Genomic DNA, 14,745 nt, shown 5'->3' on the forward strand with positions numbered 1-14,745 from the left:
GAAGAACACGCGTAAAACAGTCCGAGATGAACTTCCTAACGCGATTCTGGCAAACTTGGGGCTGAGCAATTAAATTAGGACAAGCAAGAAGTAGCAGTCGACTGAATATCGAACAGCTACGGAAACACTGACAGACTCGTAAATTCTAGGGGAAGAGCAGTTAACGTAGGTATCGCTTTTCGTGAATTTTAATTTTCGGAATCAAATATAAAATTTAGGTCTAGCAATGAAATTGGTTAGTAATAAAAGTGGGAGCGAGCTGTGTCAATGGGGTATGGAATAATTTAACAACAAGTTTTACATGGTAATCGAGAATGAATTACGTCGAGGTAGAAACAAGCGATAGGTTGTCCGTGTCAGATGTAAAATTTTATCGATACAACGTACAAGAATCTTGATATACAGACAATAACGAGACAATATTCGTCCACTCATATCATATTCATAGAAAATTGTCCGTTTGTTCTTACTTGGCAAGAGTGCCACACCCACACGAGACACTTAGGCGAAGAAAATTTACGATTTCTTTGCTCAAGGTTGTTGGCAGAAATTAAAAGTCCTGACACACCGTGTCTCGCCCTTAACCCATAACCTCAAACAACGATTCGCGTCACACGACAAAGATGTATATGACCGTCGACGAGTATTTATGACACGCTCGTCAAGGTACTATATTCCACATGGAAAACGTGCCTCCACTCGTGACGGTAAGAATTCTGGCAAAAATTTATCTCGAGAGATATAAAGCATAACATTTAGTAAGCTTTGTATGATTTAGTATGGCACTAGGTATAAGTTTGAGTTGAGATTTGCATTCTCAGCATTTTCAGAAAGTAAGAGAAGAGATTGATCGTTTTCATCGAATTACATCTACTAAATTAATCGAGATATTCGTACGAAAATTTAGGAAGATATTGAAAAAGTGTCGATTATTATTTCTACGTTTAACATTTACTTTATCTAATATTATTTAAATTTGATTTATAAGGCCGATATTTCACGTTTATACGGCGCGATGATTATTATTTCTCGTTAGACACCAATTAGGGTGCAGCATCATTAAATTGTTGATATTAACACTGTGGCGTTAGAAGCGTTAATTAGTTTTCTCATATAACGTTTCATTTACCCATAGTAGGTTACGCAGTATGGGAGCACTATGAATATGAGAATTCCGGTACTAAGTAACCAAAATTATGGTCGAATAAAACGCGCAAAGACAAGTAACAAGTTCGTGGAATTTATTGCAACGTGAACAGTGATAATTTTTAATCGAGAGAAAATCTCGACTGCGTGACGACATCCGGGAACGTGAATTGCCATAAACGCCCTCGCAACTGTCGCTGTAAGTCTCCAACGCAATCAGACTGCACGTATAATAATAACGATAGCAGCAATAGCAACGACAATAAACAGTTTCGTTGTAAACAATATGGACGGATAAATCCGATCGTTCAACTCGAATATAATACGTTTATTATTCACCGAAGAACGAAATAAAAGAGATACACTTTACGTACAAATTTTTTATATCTGAATCTCACCCTCGTTTTATAATCGAAGAGAGAACTTCTAATATTCCAAGAAAATTTTTAGCATAAAAGTGAAACGAGAAACTAAGCATATCCGTAAGAATTCTTTCATATTTTCCTTAAACTTAAGAAATACTATTCGACCGAATGTGATCCGAAAAAAGGCACCAGAGTTAAAGGATTAATTCTTACGCTAACTTCTGGCTAAAAAATATTAAGCTTTGAACTACAATAACTTCGTAAAAGGAAATTGTACAACATTACGCCCGGGCTGCTTTTAATGGGCAACGCTTCTACGTTTTCACTACTGAATTGAATTTTCTTTTGTGAATTACCTTTTCATACTAGGTAAATGTCCGGATCGTGCAATCTCATCGTGGTGTAGCGTGGGTTATTTTAATGCCAACGACGCACATTTTATTCAAAACGTGATAAAATGACGACAAAAAATCGTATATCAATTTTGATAGGCGAAAAGGGATCGTTGTAAAGGCGAAGCTTCCATCTTCTGATTTATTATAAAACGAGTAACTAAAAAGTTTTATTAAGACCGACAGAAACGTATTTGAGGTACTTTCGAGGCAGAAATATCATCTTTAATTACTTTGCTGCGAAGTGTATTTAGATAAACGAGGGAAAATTCATTAGTACTACAATTGAAACTGAATAATTATTGGATTTACAATGCTGGTAATTCCGAAGTGAAAACGGAAGGAAAATAAATAGACGTTTGTTTTAAGAATAAGCTTAATTACTTCGAAGTTAATTGAAAGTCTCGCTAATAGCCCCCAAACCCATTTTGATGAAACGATGGAACATCGAGCGGCGGTGCGTTGTTAATTAAAAAAAATATTTAACTATCTGCTCGTTTTATTTTTGTTAAAATTTGACGAATCGGGACATGAAAAGTTAATGTTCAATAAAACCCACCCTTTTGTTTGATGATATCGGAAGAAAATAAAGCTTTTTTTGCGAATAAAAAGAGAATTAATGAAAAAACATTAAAAACAACGTATGGAAACGTGAAATATCAGAAAATACAAAAGACATAAATATGGAAAAGAACAACATGTGCAACACATACGAAATAAAGATATTAATAATAATATAAAAAAAAAAAAAACAATACGAAACACGTATTCACTAACTACGTTGAAAACAGCGCTTCTACAATAAGCATTACGTTCAATAGCATTTCACCAGGAACATCTATTATTTGCTCAATTATTTATCGACAATGCGCTGTCAAATCAAACACCCACTGTCAGGAATAGTATGTTCCATCGATGTAGCCTGCAAACGGAAGATGTCACGTGAAATTTACAGGAAACCTGTTGCAGAACAATGCCTATTATGAGAGGTGAATCGATCCAGTCGCGATACGCGGGGAAAATGATTTTCAACTCAACCAGTACGAAATCCGCATGAAAATTCATGTTACGCGTCGATTCTCTTCCGTTTCATCGCTGCAGGAAGTATAACGCGCTTTTAATTGGATCGAAACGTTCGTATTTGATAACGTGACAAGACATCCACCGTGATGGATACAATCGAATGAGGCGCGTCAGGCCAGAAGATCGAAGTAGACATCGCGCGTCGTGTCGAAACAGCATTCGAAACGGAGATATGTATCGCGCTGCCATCCAATCAGACATCTTCGAGGGGGAAAAATCTCGTTTAAATCGTTTCTCGAATCGACTACCATTCAGAAATCAGTTTACGCTTTCGTTATAACTTAATTATATTTTCTACAAAATTTTCTATAAACTCGCGATTATTTGAAGTTATTTGAAGTATTTTCAGTCGTTACAAGTTTATGCATAAGATTCGTACGTGCCAAAGAGATATTCAAATTCCAACTATTTCACGATCTCGTAATAAAATTCGTTTGTCAAATTTTATAACACGTTTAAAATCAATTTCAAAGAACAATTATCACTAAACATCGACTGAAGTGCATCGATCACCGATTGAAATTTCCACTGCCGATCACGTATCACGTTCCATCGAGCAGCCATCGATATGACAGGACTTCAGCCGGAAGATCGTGTTTCCGGAAACTTTGGAAGTTGCTGCGAACGATATCGGTTAATCAAACGGAATGTAGGAAACAGGGAACCGAAGGGCGAGCGGCAAAGGGTGGAAATGACGTAAACCAATCGGTATCGGCAACACACAGATATACAGAGGACGAAGCCAATCAGAAGTGGGCGCCCTGTGCAACAGCAATTGCCAGTGGACTCTTAATCCTGGAAAATCGCCTTTTACATTGTCCGGTCGGATTAAAGCTGCGACCATACTGTTTTATACGCACAGCTTCGGTCTTCAAGTATATTTCACGTTCGAGCTCTGGACACCGAGCGATTTTGAGCTTTGCGCATAGAAAACGCAAATTTCGAACCCGTTTGTCCGGTTTCCTCGGTCCGTTTGAATCGTTCCATTCGGCCAGATTAACGTCGGATTATCGAACCAAATTGCGATAAAGGGGTGAATGTAGGAGTTTAAAGCGAAAATATTCGGACTGGTTGCAAATAAGAGCGAGTTCGATCGTGACGTTTATGGTTGTACCGTAGAATGGACAGGTTGCGATACTTTATTTTATTAATGTACAATTTTACAACTGTAAATTATGAAATAAGTTATGAAAATGTAAAGCTTCTACAATAAAGTAAAGTAGAACTCTGTATCGCTATTCTTATTGCTGTTAATTCAAATAAATACAAGGAGTTCTTCTTTTCTTAAAGTCGTTGATAATTAATTGGCTCATTTGCAATTATACGATCATCTTCATTCACGAGAAAAAGATAACATTACGTCAGTTAAGGTGTTGGTAGAAACGAATGAATTAACGAAGCGTAATACTATTCCTTAAACTTATCTGGTAATAAAAAAATAATAGGAAAATAACATAAAAGTTGCTCGTGCAACGCGTTTATATGAGCCGGTCGCGGATTTTAATATGTCCCTGTACATAAACAACGTGATTTGCAAACACGATTACATCTGCACAGACATCGCCGTCAATATTAATAACCCAACTACGAACAGCATGAAATATAATTTCGTGCGCATTCCAGGATCCTCCATCTCGAAAACAGAAGGATATTAATAATTGATTTTCGCGTGATCATCGTCGAAACGCCGGCACGATGCTTTTTCGTTAAAAAGAAATTGCTCCAGGTAATTTCCTATAATTCCGATACATGCTCGAGTTTCAATATAGATGGAAACACTCATTTTATCACGAGGCAGACTGCTACTTTTATTCCTTTGTTTCGCTGTAATTTCCCTTGTAATTTACGAAGGAGAAAACGACGATTAAAAGCGTTTAAAAACAGTAAGACTATTAATTAATATAACTGAACTGAAGCGCTTAATACCTTCTGTTATGCGCTTTAAAGCTGTTTAATTAAATGCAATTGGAACATATTTATCTTCTTAGTTGTGGCAGACGTAAATGAAATATAATGTAACGTATCAAAGGAAGTAGATGATTGAAAATGGCAGAGAAAGATTATTAGTACGCAATTATCCTTGTTGCGATCGTCGAATTTTTATATCTCGATCTAGCTCACGTTTTTACTAAATAAAAAAGACGCTCAATGGCTTAAGAACGTATAACATAAGGTTGAAAAAAGAAATTACATATTCCGACAACTACTTTTTCATATTATCTTCGACATTTTCCAATATCGGAAAAAGCAAGAGATGGTTTGAAAATGACCGAAAAGATGCATCGAGGTTAATAATAGCTGTATGAATATTGTAGGAATTAATATTTGAAGATATTCAATTGGTTGTATATTAATAAAACAGCGTTTGATACATTGAATCACTCGGCGTGAGCCACTAGTTTCGATATTAATCATGTTTGTATGAAAACAATAATTAAAGCTAAAGGTAAATGTTACATTATTTGAAATCATACATTAATTATAGGATTCTTGTGTTATTACCGGACTCGATCAAACAAAATTTAAATTGGTCATTTTAATTGTCACTTTAATTATCGTCATATATATAGTATCACGTATTTTTTTCGTAAAATTTAAAATTTATTCCACATTTATCGGTAGAAATGAATGTACTTTTTATCGTTTACGGGATGATGGAGAAAATCCATCGATGATTTCAAACGGCTGAGTTTCACTGTTTGCGGGAAATATTCGCAAGTACGTGTTATAACTCTCTGTTCGTGACCATAAATGTTCGAAACCGCTTTAATGGCGGCAAACGCCATATAAAAAGCCACTTCGTAAAATTGTCAGGAAGCAGAGCACATTATACGCGTAAAAGCAATAAATTATTGTTATCGAAATGATACGATCGTACATATGATTTTATACTCGTGCGTACGTATTATACTTTATTAATTCACGACACAAATTGCAACGTTAACGAATAATTAAAAAACATATACATATTTTGAAATTATTTCCATCGATTAGTTTAAAATATGCAATTTATTAAAATTTTTTCTACTTTTTCTTCAAACAGCTATTTACGCGTACTAAAAATAAAAAAGAAATATAGAGAAAACGACGAAAACCAACCGGATCGGGAGTTGCTCCATCGAATTAAAAGCAAAGCTCCAGGTTGCATCCGGGAAAAGGAGCAGCACGATGAAAGTTCGTTTCATTCACTCTCTCCCAGGTCGTAACTATCAGACTAACAAAAAATTCCAAGTCATTAAAGCTGACGAAGTGTATCAAACGGCCGAAAGACCATCTTGCGAGCGTTTCAGGGAGACTAAACGACCGCATAATTACGCGTTCAATGAGACCAGAGCGTTATCCAGGATGCGGCAAGAGCACTCGAGCTTGAGCCGGAGTTAGAACGCTTCCTCGAATGCAAATTACGCGGTTCAGCGACAGCGTACCTATCCTGGCCAAAATAAAAAGGGAAAACAAACAGCAGGAACAACATGGAATTTCGCTCGCGTGCTGTTTCACCACGCCACGACCCAGTTTCATGGATCTAATTAACTGTGAAACGGCCAACCGCCTTCGTTTATTTTCCTTCAGCAAACAGCACGTCCTCAGTTTGTTCGCGTTCCAACCGATTCCCCTTCTTGCTAGCTGCCCTTCCGACCCTAGATTTTTTCCTTAACAACCTAACACCTCTCTTTATTCGTTAATCTTTTGTCTTGCAACGCGAATCAAAGGTAGTATTCGCTTCTCATTCGCGTCGGAGCTTTTTTCAATTTGAAAGGAACGTTCAACGAGGGTCGAAGTTATTGAAAAAAAGGAGGAAAGGGAAACAGGCAGGTCTGTGAGCCTCTAAAAGATATTGTCGAGATGGAGGTGAGATCCTTCCCGAGGTGACAGAGCTAAATAATATCGAGATGGATGGCGACAAAGTCTGACACGATTAAAGCGAACGAAGAAGAATTGCGATGGAGAAAAAGCTATATGGAGTTTCTTCCTTTGTCACGGGTGTGTTTGTGAATTTACCGTGAAAGTTTCCTTTTTATTTTATTATATTTTTTATTTTATTTTTTTTTATCGGACGAGGATTTTTTTCACGGCACAAACCTGCGAAGGATCCTACACCAAGAACATTAAGAGAATGTAACACGCGATCTTCTCATAGATTCGTTTCAAGCCAGGACAAAACCAGGCACTCCATAAATTCATTTCCAGAGATGCGAATACATTAAGACCACGTTGAGACGATTGCGTCTCCTGAAACGTTGTTCCCCGCGGCGAACGTCGGCTCCTCGGCGATGACTTCCATCGGGATGACTCAGGAAAAAGGAAACGTGCTAACGAGCCCCGGTCAGCATTAATTGTAACATCCTCTGGACGGTGGCGGACCGCTTCCGTCGCGCGATCGCCTCGTCTCTGAAACGAAGGAAGCTGCCAAGACGACCTCAACGCCCACGCCGTACCGACTATAGGCCCTTTCCTCCGATTCCGCTTCACTCGACGTCTTTAACGCTGCTACTGATGGCGAGTTTAGACCGAACGAACGAACGAACGCTCGCTTTTCCCCCATCTTAGCAAAATTTAGTAAACTGAAAGCGTAAATGGGAGTTCGTTCGTCGTTTGGGTAGCAGTGAAGAGTATCCAATTCGTATTAAACGTCATATACTTAGGGCCGGTTGTTGTATGTACGTTCGTATTAAAGTAGATAAACCAAAGTGACGTAAATATATATTCGTACCGCATGACGTAAACGTACGTTCGTACAGCTCAAAGGATTAGAGGGTCGTTTGCCAAAAATATTCCATTTCCATCGTAAGAAACTTCTGGCTCGATACGTTTCGCTAAAATTACCTTCCACGCTTGCATTTCACGCTCGTACGTGATACGCATTGCAAATTAGCGGCACTTAACGACAGTTGGTCGGAAATCTTTTCTCACCCATAAAATAACTCTCAGTTCCCTTCCGGTCCCTTCTCATAGAAAATGATCTTACTCATCCGAACTTATACTTAACCGTTTAAATTGAATAATACTCTCCATCCTGTTTATCTTTACCTACACACATCGGAACTATGGTTTAACCATTTTTCAGGACGTTCTTTCGCGTTACCGATCGTCCCCATGTTAAGTAACATCGAACAAAGGCATCGCCGCGAAACGGTTCCGACGAATTCGATCTCTGATTTCTAACGAAAGGATGTCGATATTGATCGACTATTGAATCATAGAGAAACTGGCGGTCCCGTGCAACGATTCGATCTTTGCGAAACGTGGAATAGCCGACTGTAGGTGAAAACGTGACGCGCTCTGACAACGCGTTAACGCGATTGTAGCGACGTTGTGGATCGATTGCACGCATCTGCGATGTCCAAACGAATTTCCAGCGGAATCGCGTCATGTCGGTGCGGCCTTAAGTGCATTACGCCGTTTACGAGGTAGTAGCACTCTCATTCCGGATACAGGTACCGTAGACATTAAATTCAATGCACGTCAGACAGTGCCGCATGCGGGTACGGGACAAGTAGCACAAACGTCGCCCTCCTCCCTCTTCCCCCTTCAAGATTCACGTTTTACGGTCTCGTTTTATTGCACGCACGCCGATAAAATTCAGTCGGGTAATACCCCTTCTGATAAACTTTATCGAGGGAACGTACGAGAAACGATCGCGAAACGGTTTCGCTCGAAAGGTGCCGCGTGCCGTGTTTCCCCGCCGTTTTGTCTTCGATATACGTCGTGACGTTAGAGCTTTCGAAGAGAGAAACGAAGAAATTGCGATATCTAACCCTTTGCCAATTTCATTTGAACGTTTTTTACGACACGATCGATCGATAATTCTGACATACTTTTATCGCAGACTCTTTTGAAATCAAGAAGTTTGTTTCGAAAAGAAAAATGTTACGAATATTTGTAAATTTATTCGTTCTCCTTCTTCTAATTTCTATCCATCGAAATGACACAATTAAAAAATGATAGGAATAAAACGAAGACGATACTATCTCTATCTTTGTTTCGCCTCGTTTCAACGTTATATTTGATTTCTATTAATTAATCGTATTAGATATTAGATTATTAATTGTTTGAAAAATTCCAATATTCCTGTACGGGATTTCCATTGACAGTCAAAAATCGTGTTATTTATACTATCATAGAATTATATTTTATTGACTCGAGTCAAATATTTGGTATCATCTCCCGGATACATTTTACTTACGAATTTAATCACCGATGACATTTGCCAGGGGTATTCATTAATTCTATTCGCAAAGGGTAGAAATGTTTGTCATGAAAGTGACATGCACAGAGATACAAATATCGAGGCAGACGAAGCTCCTGCGACAAGATTTCGCCAAGCAGACACCGGAGGCGTCGTCTTCGTGTCGACCTCAATAATTATACTTTAATCAAAATCGTGACGAAATTTCCTTTGATGCTCTCTGTTTGATGATTGTCGTTATTCAGCCGTAAACAAACTAATAATCGCGTGATTGCCATTTCCCTCGTTCTCCTTTCACGATCGGCTATGATTCGTGCAAATTTGACGAAATTGCTAGGAAACTAATTCTCCGGTATCTTTGACAACGTGCTTTCGCCGTTTGGAAAACATTTTGTTTTCAACATAGTGATTCAACATTAACGTTTTCAACATTGTGTTATACACAATATATGGAACGTTACTCATAAATCGAGCTCGCATCAATTTTATTTGAATCTTATCACGGTGATACAGTCGCGCCTTTAATTAGAAATTCGTATTTCAAAAAATGACGCGTCAAAGATTATTTTATTAGTTTGCTGTTTGTTCGATACTGATACTTCAACGCTTTAAAGTGGAGAAAAGATATGTTTTTTTATTGGTTACGGAAAACCAATAAATTATGAAACTAGCGTTTGAAAGAGTCTTGTTAGTACACGTTGACATTACAAGCAGGATCTCTTCGAGCATTTTTCTTCGGTCGTTAAAAAGGAACGAAAGAGATTACTGTGTGTACTTGTCGCTGATTGCCAAGGATATCGAGAGGAAAGAAAGAAATATTCAATACTGATATTCCTATCCCGCATCCTCTGTGGAAAAATCGTCTCGAGAGGCAAACAGAAACGCACAAACAAGCTCCTCTTCCTTCGCTATCTTCCGCACTCTTTTCTACTTATTTTGCACGGTAAGCGATGGCACGACATGAAATAAAGCCTCTGTTTAAATTAGTACAGGAATCCGAGATCGATAGTAGTTATAAAACCAAAGCAGAAATATGGAAACTAAAATGTGAATAACATATCGAAATGATGGTAACGTAAGAGCTATCACGATTATTTATCTTTTAATGAAACAACGCTTTTAACGAATAATATAAATACGTATTGGATTTCTAAATAATTTCGTTCAAATAAAGTAGTTAATGACGACGGAAAAAGAATTTACCTTATAACCTTTTACGAAATAATGATGCATAAATCGATAACAGCGGCTGATTTAATTTCTCAATTATTAATTTTCAATTAATGAACATCGTATCGCTCGTTAGTTATTCGTCCTAATTATTACCTCTGCTTTACACAAGAAATTATTCCTTGGTCAGAATAAATAAAAAAAAAACTCAAAAAAGCTTGTTATTACTTATCGTTTATACAAGTCCTCCCTCGGTTAAATTGGCTAAAAGAAAAGATACGATATTCTATCCCTTCAATTAACCTTTTGATTACATATTTAAATCACCATTCACGATCCAGTACCATCTTTTTAGTACTTTTTCCCCTGCTCGAGTTCATAGCCGATATCCACAGAGAACATCGTAAATTAACTTTGTTCGTTCGTTCGACACTTAAGCGATCTCACAACAAATACGAGAAGTAAGAGGCCTTCGATCGACAGTCCTTTGTGCCTTCTTCGCGATTACGCTCGTTAAACGAGAAACAATCAAACGCTGATTTTCTCTACGAACAGACCTAATACATTTCCAGGTACACGCTAGATGATTAAAAGCACCCTGTATACACTTTGCTGTGAACATATATATATACATACATACATACACGCTCCGAGCAAACAGATTTTCATTCGCGATCCAGTACACCGGTGCAAGAAATCAACGTGAAACTTAGCAGCCCCGAGGAACGCTTTAAATTTGTGATACACGCCACGGGCAAGAGGTTAATATGCAGCTAAAGCACGAAACACGAGAGGACATTCGTTGAGAACTACGAAGCGTGGCCTATGTAAACCTGAATATCTAAAGGTAATGCGTATCTGACGAATAAAAGCGAAGATGTTACATTTTTCAGGTAGCTGCACTTCATAGAATATCTGCTGACTTCGTACGTAACGTAACGATTAATTTATAATCTCAAGGTGACGATTAATCGATGAGAATTTACATTGGCGCGAAGTTACGATCCAAAATCGTACAATCAGGCACAAAAATCTACGCACGCTTCTTAAACATAAGATACAGAACGAACGTGTATGTAAAAAAACGCGTATCATCGAACTAAATGGTCGAACGAAACATCGAACGAATACCATCTATTGTACTTGGTAGAATAGATATGGTCGTTGTGACTGCGAGTAGGATCAACTTGTATTATATATTAATCTCCAAAAGACGATACGACCCAACTTAACCTGACAAATACGTCAGAAGACGCTACTCCGATATAATTGAGGTGACTCCAAGTGGAATCAACTTGTATTATATACATAATGGGAGTAGCGTTTTCTGACGCTTTTTTTAAAGGTTTTATTCATGGTAAAACACGTCAATTTGTACATTATGAATAATTCTTCAGAAACGTCTTGGAAGCAACTATCTCTCGAAACTATCGCCCCGTAGAATAGAACTTTGCTTAACATCTACCAAACAACGAAATTATTTCCTCTCGTAGAACGAGCACGATCGACAGAGAAATTCTTCGTCGGTTGAAATTCTTCGTACCTGAAACCATAAACATCGCCAATTTTGCCCGAGCTTTCGTGACTTCGTTAGAAGTTTTACGATTGTCCTCCTTAGCGAACGACGAACGAACAACCGTAATGTGTTCGCGTCTAAGCGAAACGTTGCCAAAGGATCGATAGCAGTATGCCGCGTACGTCATCGCGAAAGAAAACGTCTTGCGTCACGTTTCATTAGGCGGTGAATAAATCATGGTAATCGCGTTATCATTAGGGAATAATTCAAAGATGCCGCGTCGACAATAAGAACAACATTCTTCTACCAAAAGAATGGCGGAAGTTGATTTCTGTACGAGCCTCTTTGTCTGGATAATTAAACGTTCGACGCTTTCGTGTAGCGCGTAATGAATAATTTAAGCCTTCCGCCGAACGAATTATTTATACACCTTTAATGTATTGACGTCGCATACTTACAGGGATACGCTAATTTCTTGCATAAATTATTCGTGTATCCGTTCTTCCAATGAAATTACTCGAACAGTTCGTAATTTAATTTCAAGCATTATATATTCAAGGACTTTGAGTAATTTCATTCATGCTCGTGGTTAATTTAGAATTATTTGACAGATCGATACTAATTGGAAAGATGTTGTGTCATTAAGCAAACACAATCTTGTTAGTTCGAACAAAAAGTTAGAAAATGATCGCCCTTGCTTATTTAACGCTCGATATTTCTTATACGTGACGTTGTTACTTTAACAAATTATCAAATAATTCAATGATAAACATATTCGTCTCCTTCGAAACTTGTTCTAATTTCGGTGCATCGTTCCTTTCCCACAAAAACACCAGCAAAACTGTGTTTATTAGTAATAATAGATTAAAAAAAAAAAAAAAATGTCTCCTCTTCCTCGAGAAAAATTCGATCCTAAAGAAATTAATGTCAATTTCCAAGGAATAATATCAGAAGCCATTGTGCGATGACAAGTCCACGAATCCATTCGAATCTCTTCCACTTCGTAGTTATTTCAACGAAAACCACGAGACTACAGCTACACGGTTTCGTGCGGAACAAGTCAGTTGGCCAAAATAACCAACTAGAACCGCAACGTTTCATCAACGTTTCGTACGAACGAGAAATCAGAAAGACGAACATCCGTTGAAAATTCAACTAACCCTCGAACGTTCCTAACTAATTAAAACCCGTCTGCTGTTGCTCATAATAATATTGCTGTGCATAATGTGCGCCGTGTGCAATTAAAGCAGCACGTGCACGAATTATCGTCGTATCCTGGCAACGTCACATCGAAACGATTCGCACGATTAGATCAAACCATAACATCGATGAATTTTGACCAGAGACACGATCGCGACGACGCGACGCGACGTATCGTGTTCGAGGACAATTTTGCCTCGACACGATACGGTTCCGAGCGAAGAGGATACTTTAATTCACCCTTCGAGGGAAAATGTTAAAAGCTGCTCTCGAAGCAATCGTCAAGGGATCGTGTTTCTCGACAATTAAGGGGGACGAATTTTAGGGTGGAAGGAATACTGTGTATTTAATAGTTTAGTGGTGGATAAACGGAAAGAGAAGTGACGACGAAGGATAAGAAAAGATCGAAGCGAACGACGTTTGACGTTGAGTCTGGTAGCGAATACTTTGTGGTCGGAGTAAGTAATGTTATAGAGCGTTTGATCCTGCAACGAAGAATGTAATAGCAGAATCGTTAGAGCTTAGTTCCACAGTTCTGAAAGCTTTCCTTGGTCTGCGTCTATCGACAACATCGTTGACGAGCATAGTTCGTCAAAGGAATAGAAAGACTTCTCTAAACTAGACCACAGATTTTTAACGATCTGGAAATTTGGCTGACGTTTTTCTAAAATGCAGGGCTAGATACTTGTTGCTCTTATCGCGTTTCAGTGTCGTTGAATCTCGCTTCGTTTTCTTTTGAACAATAATTATACGTATATTACACTCGTTAGTAGATTCCGATTTTAGGAGAAATAGAATATTCGAAATATTCAAATGTCTAATACGATCAAAGAACGGTGACTTTCTTTAATCCTCTTTGTTCCTAATTTAATGGACGATTAATTTTACGGGAATTACAGTGAGCTGATTTTACAGGGCTAACTAAGAGACATGGATCGCTTGACTGCACAAAGGATCTGTGTCGCTGTCCAAGTTAAGCTTCAGAGCTTAGGGAGCTTTAGTCTCTCTTATTAGACAGGAACGCTTACTAATATTCTATTCTGCACGAGATATATGTGTTAACGTTATGTTCCGCGGAAACCTATTGCTAGAACATAATGCGAAACAACACTACGTAAATAATTTCAATTGCGTATATTAGCTGATTCCGTGTAAGAATCGTTTTACGAAGAAGTAGAAACACTCCAAGTCTCAAATCATTTTAAATTATCGAGAATTTAATTCAGTGGAATGTTAGAAATTCTGTAGAATTTGCAATCAGTCTGTATTATCCGTGTTACAAAGATATAGTACGCGGAGTTATTTCGGAGTTTCTCGCTGTACGGATCACCAGATTAGGTTTACAGTTGAATGAGGTGTCAAAGCTCTAGAGGTTGCCCTATTGTTGTAACTTCCACATACCTGACGATGCCTGCTTATACGTACATGCCTCGTTTCCTCCAGTTTATCGACAACAGACATATCAAAACCTTCCAGGTACACTTATAGTTAGCGATCCTGGCTAGATAGCAATCCTTGATTGCCAGTTTCCACGCTAGAGGTGGACACGAAACCTGTCGAAGTAGCGCGTTTTCCTTTTCCTTTCATTCCACTTTCTTTTTTCTTTTTCGTCGTTTTGCTACCGATCATTTTAACGTTATTAACGAATACTGCACGTGAAAGATCATTTAATACGAAACAACCAAT

The 14,745-nt window shown here is 38.1% G+C and overlaps 1 protein-coding gene across 7 annotated transcripts in view; it reads right to left on the bottom strand.

The window, feature by feature from the left end:
* Pde9 (phosphodiesterase 9) overlaps positions 1-14,745 on the bottom strand; it is a 136,804-nt gene that overhangs the window by 41,013 nt on the left and 81,046 nt on the right. The gene's annotated exons all lie outside the window — the stretch shown is intronic.

The sequence above is a fragment of the Bombus vancouverensis genome, chromosome 10 (genome assembly GCF_051014615.1).
Source record: "Bombus vancouverensis nearcticus chromosome 10, iyBomVanc1_principal, whole genome shotgun sequence".
Classification (NCBI taxonomy): domain Eukaryota; kingdom Metazoa; phylum Arthropoda; class Insecta; order Hymenoptera; family Apidae; genus Bombus; species Bombus vancouverensis.